Here is a 13,804-nt window from a genome sequence, read left to right as displayed (position 1 = left end):
AAATGCTGTGGGGGGGCAGGGACCTGGATCTCAACCCCTGCGAGGGGGAAATCTGGCTTCCTCTCACCCAAACGAGCCCGCCAGAGGCAGGAGGCTGACGCCCCGGAGGGACCAGCTGACATCGGCCTTGAGGGACTAGACCTCTCCAAGCCAGGGACCTTCTCCCAGCGTCGTGGGGTGGAGCCCAACCTTCAGACCAAGAGAGGCCATCCTGACCTTCAACCCCATCCCCAGAGCTCCCCAGAGCTGGTCTAGCCCCGCGTCTGACACACAGAGAAACGGAGACCAGGAACCTGACGCGGGTTTCTCCAGCCTGTGTGAGGGCCCTGTAGACCAGCCGACATCATGCACACCCAGGCCAGCTGCCGGACAGCGTTCAGTGGGAAGACAGCAGACCATCGTCCACCCACATTCCAGACTCCAACAGGCAGAGGGGAGGGGACGTCGGGGCTGCAGGGCCACCAGTGTGGACGAGGCACAGCCCCAGGGACAGCCTGTGCTGGGGACGTATGGGGGCAGGATCAGACCCCACAGTGCCCTCGGGCCACAAGGCCAAGACAGGGTCTCGTAAGTGACGATTTGGAGGCTGGTCCTGAGGTGCAGGAGGGACTGCCAGGGACAGAGAGGGCACTGGGGTGACTACCGTCCCTCCAGACTCACGTCCACCCGCACCTGTGAGTGGGGCCTTATTTGCTACAGGGTCTTTGCACACGTGGCTGGTTACAGCGAGGATGCTGAAGCGGGATGGTCTATGTCCCTGTTAACAACTGATGTCCTTAAGAGAAAAGAGGAACGCAGACACCCGCACATCGGGAGACGGCCGCACGGAGACGGAGCAGACGCTGGAGTGACGCGGCCGCAGACTAAGGGCGCCTGGAGCCCCGGAAGCTGGGAGAGGCAGGAAGGGTCCTCCCCTGGAGCCTACTCCTTGACTTCAGCTTCCTGGCCTCCAGGACAGGGAGAGGCTGCTCTAAGTGACCCCGTTTGCAGCACTGCTGCAGCCGCCACGAGAAGCTCGTCCAGGGAGGAGGCTGCTCCAGCCCTGACCCCCACGCGACTCCCGTGAGCATGAGGACTCGGGTGCCCAGGGGTGAGGCGGCACGAGGCTGTCTGTGGATTTCCACAGCGTCCCAGGAGGCATCTGGACCACAGCGGCTCCAGGCTGCCAACCACGGGCAGAGGCCACCGCTCCCGAGCTTGGACCCTGCCATGTGCAGGCACAGGCCAGGCGGGGCCGGGGAAGCCTGGGAGCCCCAAACCGGCCCAGCACCGCCTGAGATTTCTCAAGCACACTGGCGGACGGCCCCTCTATTTAGGATGAGGATGAGGTGGGCCCGGCAGGAGGGCAGGAGCCGGGGTCCAGGGCGAGCAAGTTCCTGACTTTCCAGTTGTCCCTGCTCCACGAGGTACAGCAGTGGCCCCGGCCGCCTGGAGGTGGAAGGGGCACTGCAGCCTCACCGCCCCATGCCCCAGGAGCCCACGTGTTTCTCTCACAGGGAAAGGTGTACTGGCCAGACTCAGGGCCCTGTGGACGGGGTCGGAACCCAGCACCCAGGAAGCTCCCCTCACCCCAACCAAGGGCCTCACTCCAGGTGGGTCCTCTGGAAAGTCGGGCCCGCAGCCATCACTGCCCCTCTCCTGGGAGGGCTCAAGGGCGTTGGCCGTGGGGGCTTCACACTGCACCCCTGATTTCGAGGGAAGCCCCTGCCCATGGCTTCCAGGGCCTTCCGGAGGGGCCAAGGGGCTGATGCCGTGGGAGGGAAAGTTCCCAAGCTCGGAGATGGCCAGGGGCAGGAACAGCTTGAGCGGGCGGCCGGACTGACAGCTTCTCTTGCCAAACCTCCCGTCCTGCTCCAGCACAAAGCCTCCCCCGTGCACAGGGCCAGGTGCTAGGACACTGTGGGGCGTCCCAGATGCCAGGGGCAGTGGAGACAGGAGAAGGAGGAAAAGGAGGAGGAACAGGTGCTAGGACACTGTGGGGCGTCCCAGATGCCAGGGACAGTGGAGACAGGAGAAGGAGGAAAAGGAGGAGGAACAGGTGCTAGGACACTGTGGGGTGTCCAGGAGGAAAAGGAGGAGGAACAGGTGCTAGGACACTGTGGGGTGTCCCAGATGCCAGGGGCAGTGGAGACAGGAGGAGGAGGAGGCGGCGGCGGAAGAGGAGGAGGAGGAGGAACAGGAGGAGGAAGGGGCCGCGGCGGCACTGTGGGTCTTCCACAGGGTGTGCCCCGAGGAGGTCAAGATTCCACTGCCCTGAAGCAAACAAGGAGTCCAGCCAGAGCCAGGGCCACATGCCCAACAGGTAGGATCCAGAGACCCCTGCGTAGCAACCCCCCGCCATGCGAGGGAGGACCCGGAGCTGAGCGTGGCCCGGCCTGACATCTGACCCCCGTCGTCGGGAGCTCCACCAGGTCAGGGCTGCCCAGCTGACCCCACAGCCCCACGGGGCACGGTCAGCAGGGCGCTGAATGAAGGCCTGGAAAGGGAATAAAGGAGGCCCTGGGGGAGGGGCCTCGATCTTCATCCCAAGCCAACCCCGAAAGTGGAAGCCACAGGGCCAGGTGGACGTCGTGGCTGAGATGCGAGCAGGGTGCTGGGCACCCCCGAGGCAGCACTGCTGTCCCTGAGAACAGAAGGAAGTCCAGGTCCACAGTCAGGGCCAAGAGGAGTAGTGGTGGTTGCTGGCACTCAGCCCCGTACCCTCGGACAGAGCTAGAGTCCTAAGGCAGGAATGTGAGGCCGATGCCTGTTAGGAAGAAACCACATCTGGGGAACCAGACCCCAGATCCAAGACGCCAGACCCCAGACCCCAGATCCCAGACCCCAGACCTCAGACCCCAGACCCCAGACCCCAGATCCCAGACCCCAGATCCCAGTCCCCAGATCCCAGATCCCTAGATCCCAGTCCCCAGATCCCTAGATCCCAAATCCCAGACCCCAGATCCCAGACCTCAGATCCCAGATCTCTAGATCCCAGATCTCTAGATCCCAGACCCCAGATCCCTAGATCCCAGACCCCATATCCCAGATCTCTAGATCCCAGACCCCATATCCCAGATCTCTAGATCCCAGACCCCAGATCCCAGACCCCAGATCTCAGACCCCACATCCCCAGATCTCAGACCCCAGATTCCAGACCCTAGATCCCAGTACCCAGATCCCAGACCCTAGATCCCAGTACACAGACCCCAGACCCCAGATCTCAGACCCCAGACTTCAGATCCCCAGATCCCAGACCCCAGACCCCAGATTCTAGACCCCAGGCCCCAGAGGGAGGCCCCGGTGAGGGAGCAGAAAGATTCCGCGACACAAATGCTTATGCGGAAAGAGCCTCCAGGCCGGGCTGCGGGGGCTCCAACGTGGGGTCCCCATGGCCGGGCCTCACTGCTACCTGGCGGTTAAAGCCCTGTCCACCTGGCCAGGGTGGTACGGCTTTCTGTGGCAGCCAAGCAGCTTCCACGCGGCTTCTGCTGCTGTGAGGAGCCCGCTCGGGTCTTGTATTTTCAGTCTTTTGGGGCCAGCGCGGTGGCCCATGCCTGTAATCCCAGTGCTGGGAGGACTGCGTGAGGCCAAGAGGTGGAGACCAGCCTGGGCAACAGAGCGAGACCTCAACTGCACGCACGCGCACACACACACACACACTAAAAGCCTTTTAACACGCTAAGCTTGAGCCTCTGGTCCCCTCTAACCCACACGTCTTTTTCTCCTGAGCAGACGTTAAGCCAAATCCCCACTCACTCCAGACTTCCGGTCCTTTGAAGAGGAGGTGCCCTTGTGTGTCTTCAATCCATGTGGAGGGTAGTCTGGCCCATCCCACGCCTGCTACCGTCACTGCCTCATATTGGCGGCCTCAGGCCACAAGGTCTCCCCACCTGGCTCCTTGGGGAGCGCCAAGCGTTGCCAGCAGCCGGACTATGCTGATCCCAGGCAAGTGGCCCGACAGGTCACCACTGTCCTTGAGCTCAAGTCCAGCCTTGGTGACAAAAATGTCACGAGGACCTGCATCCGAGCCCAGAGGGCATCAGGTCCTGGAGGAGGAGGAAGAGTGCCTTCTGGCTTCAGGCTGGGCTTGAAGACGGCAGCTCCGAGACCGCTCAGAGTGAGGCTTCAGCGCTGACTGCTGGAGCTACGTGCCCTGTCCTGACAACGGCCGCACAGTTAGGCGCTGCTGCACGCCTGGGGAGGGAACAGAGGGCCCGAAATCACAGAAGCAGGAACCCCAGGTTGGCCGGTGCGGCCTGATCCATCTTCCCTCAAACTTAGCCGCTGACAACGACACCCACGCGCCCTCTCTGGGCCCAGCAGGTCAGAGGTCCAGGTGGGCTGGCTGCTCCACGGCCACGGCTCCAAGAACAAGGTCAAGGCACTGCTGTCCTGGGCCCTGGTCTGGGTTCTCCGGGGGAGTCCGCACCTGAGCTCGGCCAGGGGGCGGGATTCTGCTTCCCGTGGCCGCTGGGCCAAGGCCCCACTTCCCTGCTTTCAGGGAGCCACATCCCCCATCACACCATCCCTCCCTCCTAAAAGCCAGCAGGGCAAGGTCCCTCTCAGGCTTCTGACCTGACCTCCCCTCCTCCAGCTGGAGAAGGGTCCCACGCATGAGGACATTTGTGACGATGCCAGGACCCGAGGAATCCAGGGCAACCCCTCTGCAGAGCCCCTGTGCCCCGGGAGGCACCACACCCATGGCTCCAGGGGGTTGGGGGGACCACGGCATCTCTGGAGCTGACCCAGACCCGCAGGACACAGCACCAGGCTGTGAAGTCTCAGCCTGCGGTCAGGCCGCGCGCACGGAAACCCAGGCTCCCGAATGGCCAGCCAGGAGCAAAGCCGGCCACTGAGGACAGGAGCAGGCTCCAGGGGACGCGCTCCCGCTCCTTTTAGGGGCCCAGAGGCTGTGGATGTGGAGCTCGAGTATCCTCCTCTCAGTGTAACCTCCCCACCCCTCCCACGTCCTCCAAGTGGGGCAGGAGCCGCCTCACCAGAGCTGGGGGAGGGGGCCACACAGGTGCACCCCTGGGGAGGGGCAGCGGAGACTCGTGGGCAGGAATGTGGCCGGGGTTTCTAGATCATCTGGTTTTTCAAGAGAAGCCACAAGTCTGGGTTTGAGGGTGGCAGCCCCTGGTGTTCCAGAGTCGGCAAGCAATTCAAGCATCCACACCCCAACCCCGGCGCAGTGTTGGGTGCCCAGCCCTCAGGGCCACCCCGAGAGCTCCTGCATTCACCTGGGGGCTCGCAGCTCCCCCGAGCTCCTGGTGGGTCACAGTCATTCCAGGATCTGATAAAAGCCCCCAAAAATGCCCCTGGTCAGCCCTGCCACACCCGGGCAACACCGACAGCCATTCTCCACCCAGGCCCAAGCGCCCAGCTGAGTGAGACCCACCCGGCGGCTTCCGGGGCTGGGCCCCACCAGTGAAAACATTCCGGTCACAGCGATGCCGCCCTGAGAAGCTCCTCACCGTCCCCCGTGGCCTTGGAACCCCCTTCACACCCACGGGTTCCAGGCACCCTGGCGGCTGTCTGTCCCCACGGAGCCTGGCCCTCACAGCGCAGGGAGGCCGCGGTCATCAGTGTGGCTCCTGTGACCCATTCCCCCCGGCCCCTGGGCACCGGAGGCGGCAAGCGCAGCAGACCCCAGAGGCGGCTTTCCTCAGTTTACCTGACATGCAAAGGAAGACACCTCCTCGCTCCAGGCTGGACGGGCAGCCGACGGCAGTCCGTGGCCATGGCGGGCAGGGACTTTCTCCGTGACCCTCCCTGGCTGCCTCTCCCCAGCAAATGAGTCAGTTCCAGAAATGTTTACTGCCCACCAGGCCCAAGGGCTCACCGGCTCCCCCTCCCCACGCCCCAGCACCCAGGGCCTTGGCCCCAGGAGCCCGCAGCAGCAGCAGCAGCAGCAGCAACTCCCAGGAAACGCGAGTGAGCCGCCAGGAAACGTCACTTTCAAAACGCAGCAGGTCCTGGAACCGAAGCCAAGGCCGCCTCCTTCAGTTTCACTTGGACGCTTTTTCTTGCTGGGGATGGAAGTCAGTCACAGGGGCCCCGGGAAGCGCGGGCACGAGTCACGAAGCAGGTCGCTGAGACAGCGGCACCAGGCCCGCCTGTCCGATCTGCTGACCCCAGCCGGGGCCCAGCACTCCCATGCCCCGCACTGCAGGAGGCTGCCCGGGACGGTGCCTGCAGGGGAGCTGACTCGGCAATGACTCTCTGGGCCCCTCCTCCCACCCCATCACTCACGGGATTGTCCAGGGCGAGAGGCCCAGGGGAATCCACAGGAGAGCCAGGGCACAGGGCACGAGCAAGGCCCCAGGCTGAGGCCTCCGTGGGACTGAGCTTCAGGGCCACGCTGAGCTCTCACGGGGCCTCCGCCTGGACCACCAGGCACCCTCAAGCTGACCGGCCCCTGGGTGCTACCCATGTGGCCCAAGGCCTGTCCCCCTCATGCCAGGAGTCCCGTAGGGCCCCTTCGAGTAGAATGCAGCATTCCCTGCCCCCCCAAGCAGAGAATGGTTCAGGGGCAGAGCTGGGCCTGGGCGAGGGGCCCCCGGAGGGTGGGGCGACGCCATCTCTGTTGCCGTCCTACGGGTCGGGATAGGACAGCTGCCCAGCACCCCTTGATGCGAGCTGGCTGCAGGGCTGCTGACCGGTCCTGGGGACACCGCACTCAACGCTGTGGTGACAACAGGGGATTCTGAAGGACAGGGAGGTCTTACTTTCTGTTAAACACTTTTGTTTTCCCTGAGATTCAATCCACACCAGGAAGGGCACCGGTCCGCAGCATAAGACTCAATGGTTTCAACATATTCTAAGGCAGACCACCATAGCTTCTAATTCCAAAACATTCTGTTCCCCCAAAAAACAGCCCTGTCCCCAACAGCAGTCACTCCCCACCCCTCTACAGCCCCTGCAACCACACGTCCACTTCCCATTTGTGGACTGGCCCGCGCTGGACACGTGACCACACGTCTACGTCCCGTCTGTGGACTGCCCTGCTCTGGACACGTCACATGAACGGAGTCACGTGCCATGGCCTTTTGCATCTGGCATCTCTCCGCGAGCACATCTCCGCAGAGCATCCATGCCGGGCGCACCAACGACAGATCAAACCTCCACCTCCTCACAGGGCCCAGGAGGCCCAGGGCAAGAGCTGATGGGGCCCACGCGTCCGAAATGCCCGTCTTGGCCAGAACCCCAGGTTTGCCTTCGCCCCCAGGGCTGAGCCCTCTCCTGAGTCCTCGGCCCTGTGACGGGTGACCGCACCTCCCAGCAGCGAGGCAACGTGACCACGGAGCTGGCAGTCTGCTCTTCGTCCCAGCCCGAGGGTGCAGGTGCCGGCCGACCTCCCAGGGGTTGGGGGCGAGAGTGCAGAGGCAAGGGGCAAGGCTGAGAGTCCACCCACACTGCTGGGCGGACATCGGGCAGGCCCGGATGAGAACCAGGTCGGGGTGACCTTGCTCTTAGGCTTCAACCGGCAGCTGGACACACCCAGCCCTCCCCGTGTGCTGTCTGACCACACAGCCTTCAGCTGTGGAAAAAGTGACTGGAGGCACTCCAGGCCTGCCCGCAACAAATCACACACACATGTGCATGCAGGTACAGGCCACACACATGTGCACACAGCACACGCACACATACAAAACACACGTGCACAAGACACGCACAAGTAGGGGTGCATGAGAACACGCAGCATGCATACAACACACACACACAATGGACACATGTATAACTGGCACAGGTGCACAGGCAACATGTGTGCACACACAACATGCACACAAAGTACACGTGTGCACGAGCATGGGTGCACAGGTGATACACATGCACCCACAACACAAACACACACAAAATACATGCGTGAGCAACACACACAAGCATGGGCACATGGGCACAGGCAACACACACATAACATGAGCACACACACAAAATACACACAACCACCAAAATACACACAACACACGAGGATGGGCACACAGGCACGGGCAACACACAACAAAATACACACACGCATAACAGACTCATGAACATGGGTACACAGGCACACACACAACACACAAACACGGGTGCACAGGCACACACAATGTGCACCCATAAAACACACGCGTTTATGAAACACACGAACAACACACATATGCACAGGAGCACACAGCCACAGGCATGCACATTCACACACACAACACACCCACATCCATACAACGCACACACAGAATGCACATGCATCTGCACGACGCACACACAGAATGCACACACGTCCGTACGACGCACACACAGAATGCACATGCGTACGTACAATGCACACACAGAATACACACATCCCTACAACACACAGGCACACAACACACGTGCATGCACATGGCACAACATACAGCTACACAAAGACACGTGTACACACACATGCACAGATCCCAAGGGCAGCGCTGGCGCCCTGGGGGGCTGCCTCCACACCGCCTCCAGGAGTGTTTACAGCCGTGGATCACATGACACCGCCCCCTTCCCAGAGCTGATCCCCCCCCCCCCCCCCTGGGGGCCCCCCGGGGGGGGGCGGGGGGGCGGAGGGGGGGGCAGGTCAAGGTGCCCCGTTGTTCGCGGCAGGGAAGGGGGCGGTGGTGTTGGCGTTTCCGCCCGGGCCCTGCTGGAGGGGCATCCGTGACTCTGCTGGAGCCAGGCTGGGCCAAGCCCAAGCTGGTCACACCCCTCACACCCCTGGGGGTGGGGGAGGCCTTAGGCAGCAAGTGGGTGGGGGGTCTAGGGGTGGCTGGCGCAACCTCTCTCCGCCTCGGTTTCCCCGCCAGGTGAGAGGGCAGTGACTGCCCATGGTCACGCGGCTGGAGAACATGCACCCTCCTCCGCACCTGCACACCTGGGCGCCTCCCGTCTAGCCGACTCCAAAGCCAACCAAGAGTGAATGGATGCACAGAGAGGCCAGACCCCAAAGCCAACCGAGGGCGAATGGATGAGCGAAGCTCCTGCTGCCTCTTCTGTGCTCTGCCTGACAGGCTCCCCCCGACCCGCCCCCGGAAGTCCAGCCCCTGCCTGCACAGCCCCCTCCACATCAGTGTCCTCCTGGCTCCTGGCAGGTGTGGGCGGATGTCTGCCGGGATCCTCAGAGTTAAACAAAAGCCTCCTCCCCGTGCTCTGAAATCACACTCCAGGGGCTGGCAGGCACCTTCCAAGTCCTTCCCTCTCCAAGGACAAGAGCCTGCCTGCGTCTCCTCTGCCGTGGGAGGCCCTGAGGCCCCCATCCTGCTGTTCTCCATCCCACCCACCGAGGGGCCCAGATCTCAAATTCGCCCTTTCTGGGCAAGAACTCTGAAGGTGGCCCAGAGCAGGCCACTGTGAGAAGCCATCACCCCACGACCAGGGCCACCCCTGGGAAAATCTGGGGCCGGGCTGCCAGATCCCTGAAGGCCAGAGGATGTCTGGGAAGAAAGGGCGTGGACGGCACCTGCCGGGCCTGCCACAAACTCTCTGGGTCCCAGGTCCCCACTGCTCCTCTTCCAGGGCCGAGTGAGGGAGAGCCATCCCAGGGAGGGCGCCCAAAACAGCACAGCACCCCTCAGTCAGGAAGCAGTGCCGGCTGCCCCGGCCCAGAGGAAGAGACCTGGAAGAAAGTTTGAAGCCTGTAATCCCTGTGTAATCGGGCTGGCTGCCCACGGGGTCTGCGGTCCTGGGTCCTGGGCCCCTCCCATGCTCTTCTCTTGAACCTCGGCTCCCTCTGCCCCTCTGTACAACCCCCCCCCCAAAACTGGCAGCCAGCATCAGCACAGGCCAGCTCCAAGGCCGGGCACTCTCGCTGACAGGGCGTGCAACAGATGGCACCAAACCCCGTCCCGTCCCGTTCTGTCCCAGCAGTCACGGGCAGGAAGGACGTTCGAGCAGGCGGGAACAACAGGCATTCCGGGAAGAAGCAGCCAGGGGAGGCCCCGGCTACACGTTTTAGAGATTTTTTTTTTTTTTTTTTTTACTTTTCAGAATGTTAATCAGTTGTCATCCAAGGAGACACCCACCGTCCCTGCCCCAGCACCATCCGTGCCCGGCGTCCCTGGAGGCGCTGGGTGGGCTCTCTACAACGCCTGCCCCCCACGCCCCAGGCCAGTCTGGGGATTGGTCCCTCCAGGCCCCACCTGCCTTATTCTTCGGGACTCTGGGGTGGTGGGAAGAGTGCCCCACGGGGGACAGGACCCACCAGGAGGCCTGCGCTTCCCATTCACCGACACACGCTGTTCCCGGGCCCCACTCCGGCCATCTCAGCCCGCTACCCTCCCTCCCGCCTGTCCCTGGAAGCTGGGTTTGAATGCGACCCGCACTCCCACCCCCAGCACGCTCTGCGGACTCCGCCCAGACGGCCCCGGGGTCACCTAATACCAGCAAGCCCCCATCCCAAACCCGGGGACCTCCATGCAGAAACCGAGAAACCATCTGCCCCAGAAGAGAAGTCGGAGGCCCCAGGAGCGGGAGGGGCGGGGAGCAGGGGGAGGGAGGGAGAGAGGGCTGCGCTGCGGGGCCGAGAAGGCTGGGGTCCTGGGACCGGGGACAAGGAGGAGGAAGGAGCACGAACGCCCAAGGAGCCTGGAGTCAGGAATCCTGGGAGGCAGGAGAGACCGGGGGTCACTCCTAGGAAGGGGTCGAGGTCACGAGGCGCACAGAGTCGAGAGTCCCCAAAAGGGAAGGGCAGGATACCGAGGAAAAGCGGGTGCGGGGTCACCAAGGGGCTCACGGGCACCGATGAGTGCGGGGTCAAGGGTTACCAGAAAACGAAAGGTCGGGGGTCACCAAGCAGCGCAGGACAGGGAGTCACCGGTAAGAGCGGGAAGGAAAGGTTGGGAGGGTTGCGGTGGAAGGTGGGGTCAAGGTTCACGGCAGGGGGTCGCCGAGGTGGGGGCAGGTCAAGGTTCACGGCGGTGGTCGCGGGGCAGCGGGGGGTCAACGTTGGCGGCGAAGGGCGGGGTCGGAAGGGGTCGCGGCGGAGGGCGGCGGTCGCGCCGCGCTCGCCCCCGCCCCGCGGCCCCCAGCACCCCCAGCCCCGGGCGCAGGAGTCCGCGGGGAGAGCTGGACCCACAAGCGGGGTCGGGCCAGGCAGGGGTCGCGGTGGAGTCGGGGCGGGGGTCGCAACCAGAGCCTCACCTCGGGCCCGGGTCCGGCCGGGCGCGGAGCCCGCGGCGCCTCAGTTTCTCCGAGCCTCGCAGCGGCCGCCGCTCACTTCCGGGTTTCGGGCGCCATCTTGGGGGCCCCGCGCACTTCCGGTCATGCCGCGGGGCGGGGCCTCCAGCTGTGGGGGCGTGGTCTCGGTTCGGGGATGGGGCCACCTTCCAGGCCAATCCCTTGAGGTCCTTCCGCTATTCGGAAGGGGCTGGGACTCCTACGGCTCTCGGTTCGAATCCCGCCCTGCCTGGTTCTCTTGGGACCCCAGCGCGTGCTTTCACCTCCTCAAGCCTCAGTTTCCTCTTCTGCACCGTGCTGGTGAAAAGGAACCTGCTTTTGTGGTACAGCATCCCCTTTTTTCCTCCTTCCTCAGAACCCCCTCCAGGCCTCTGCAAGTGCCGCGTCCCCCACTGGGGCTCACTCACCCGAGATTTTTAAACTGAGACTCTCTCAAACGCTACTAAGACGATCACCAGCCGGGCGCAGTGGCTCGCGCCTATAATCGCAGCACTTTGAGAGGCTGAGGCGGATGGATCACTTGAGCTCGGGAGTTTGAGGCCAGCCTGGACAATATGATGAAACCCCGTCTCTACTAAATATACAAAAATAGCTGATGCGTGATGGTGGGCACCTGTAATCCCAGCTACTCAGGAGGCTGAGGCAGGAGAATCTCTTGAACCTGGGAGGTGGTCGTTACAGTGAGCTGAGATCGCACCACTGCGCTCCAGCCTGGGCAACAGAGTGAGACTCCATCTCAAAAATAAATAAATAAATAAATAACGAAATAAAATGAAATAAAATAATCACTTCTGGGCCTGTCAGACACACTCTCTCACCAAAAGTTATCTCTGTTCATTAATCTCTCTCCCTAACCAAATACAGTTCTGGATGCTGCAGCATGGTGACTGGCACATGGGGGTTTGGGTAAGTCCCAGGGGCTACCCCCAAGAGAGCAGGATCCTTTCAGGCAGGGCCACGGGGGCCTGAGGGGCTCCTCCTCTGGGTGGCTGTGGCGGGAGGCTTCCCTGCGTGGGGAGCCGGAGTCTCGGGGCACTTTTCCTGTGACTTCACAGATCCAGTGAAGGCAGATCCAGTGTGGGAGACACCACCGCCTCCCCAGCCCAATTTCAGCCATGACAATACTGATACAGCTCCCTGGACCCAAGCAGCCACAAGCCAGAGGCCTCTGCCCCCATTCCAACCCCCTGAAACTAGAGTTGATTTGTTCATGACTTTGTTAATTCATTCAGTGACTTCTAATCGATGCTGCTCTGTGCTTGGTCATGAGCTGGGAAAACCCAGCGTCTCACAGAGGACTCAGCTCTCTGTCCCAACATCAGAAAGCCCCTGGTCTGGGGGAGAGAGAACCAAGACCAGACACTCCAATATGCGGGATCTCGGGGAGGGTTGAAATGTCTGCCTAGGGCTTCATAGAGGTCTGCATGCTGAAGAGGGTGTTGAAGCTGGGGTTTTGAAGTTCAAGTAGGAGTGTGCCAGGTAGACAAGAGTAGGAAGAACAGTCCAGGCAAAGAAGGCCTGGTAAGGGAGATAATAAATAGGTTTAAAGTCTTTTAGCACCTCTCTAAAAAACTGAGGCCAAAACCGGGCACGGTGGCTCACGCCTGTAATCCCAGCACTTTGGGAGGCTGAGGCAGAAGGAACATCTGAGGTCAGGGGTTTGAGACCAGCCTGGCCAACATGGCGAAACCCCATCTCTACTAAAAGTACAAAAAAGTTAGCTGGGCATGGTGGTGTGTGCCTATAGTCCCAGCTACTGGGGAGGCTGAGGCAGGAGAATCCCTTGAACCCAGGAGGTAGAGGTTGCAGTGAGCTGAGATCACGCCACTGCACTCCAGCCTGGGCGATAGAGTGAGATTCGATCTTAAAAAAAAAAACAACGGTGGCTCACACCTGTAATCCCAACACTTTGGGAGGCTGAGGCAGGTGAATCACCTAGGTCATGAGTTCAAGACCAGCCTGACCAACATGGTGAAACCTGTCTCTACTAAAAATACAAAAATTAGCCAGGCATGGTGGTGGGTGCCTGTAATCCCAACTACTCAGGAGGCTGAGGCGGGAGAATCACTTGAATCTGGGAGGCGGTGTTTGCAGTGAGCCAAGATCGCGCCATTACACTCCAGCCTGGGTGACAGAGCGAGACCCCGTCTGAAAAAAAAAAAAAAAAAATTCAGGCCAAGGACCCCTGTCATCAAACCCAAAAGCACAAGGGGGCGGATGGGGAGACTGAGACCCAGAAGGCAGAAGTGATAAGTCCAGAGTGAGATGCAGAAGGCGCACGAGGACATTTTGTCCTTCCGCTTGTTGGGGTCTCCTTTACCCATGGTGACGGAACGGCGTCCACCTGGCGTGAGCTTTTCGTCAGAGTCCCACAGAGCAGCCAGACCCGACAGAGATACTGCCCTCCACGCTGAATCTCTTTTTTTTTTTTTTTTTGAGACGGAGTCTCTCGCTGTCGCCCAGGCTGGAGTGCAATGGCGCAATCAGCTCATTGCAAGCTCCACCTCCCGGGTTCACGCCATTCTCCTGCCTCAGCCTCCCAAGTAGCTGGGACCACAGGCACCTGCCACCGCGCCCGGCTAATTTTTTGTATTTTTAGTAGAGACGGGGTTTCACTGTGTTAGCCAGGATGGTCTCGATCTCCTGACCTCGT

At 61.7% G+C, this 13,804-nt stretch overlaps 1 protein-coding gene across 1 annotated transcript in view; it reads right to left on the bottom strand.

The window, feature by feature from the left end:
- Positions 1-11,238, bottom strand: part of SBNO2 (strawberry notch homolog 2) — a 74,330-nt gene extending 63,092 nt beyond the window's left edge. The window contains exon 1 of the mRNA XM_032178941.2: positions 11,116-11,238. The gene's annotated coding sequence lies outside the window, so the exon portion shown is untranslated. The remainder of the gene's footprint in view (positions 1-11,115) is intronic.
- Between the last annotated feature and the right edge of the window lie 2,566 nt (positions 11,239-13,804).

The sequence above is a fragment of the Hylobates moloch genome, unplaced genomic scaffold, assembly GCF_009828535.3.
Source record: "Hylobates moloch isolate HMO894 unplaced genomic scaffold, HMol_V3 SCAFFOLD_15, whole genome shotgun sequence".
Lineage (NCBI taxonomy): Eukaryota > Metazoa > Chordata > Mammalia > Primates > Hylobatidae > Hylobates > Hylobates moloch.
This window is presented reverse-complemented; position numbering and strand designations above follow the sequence as displayed.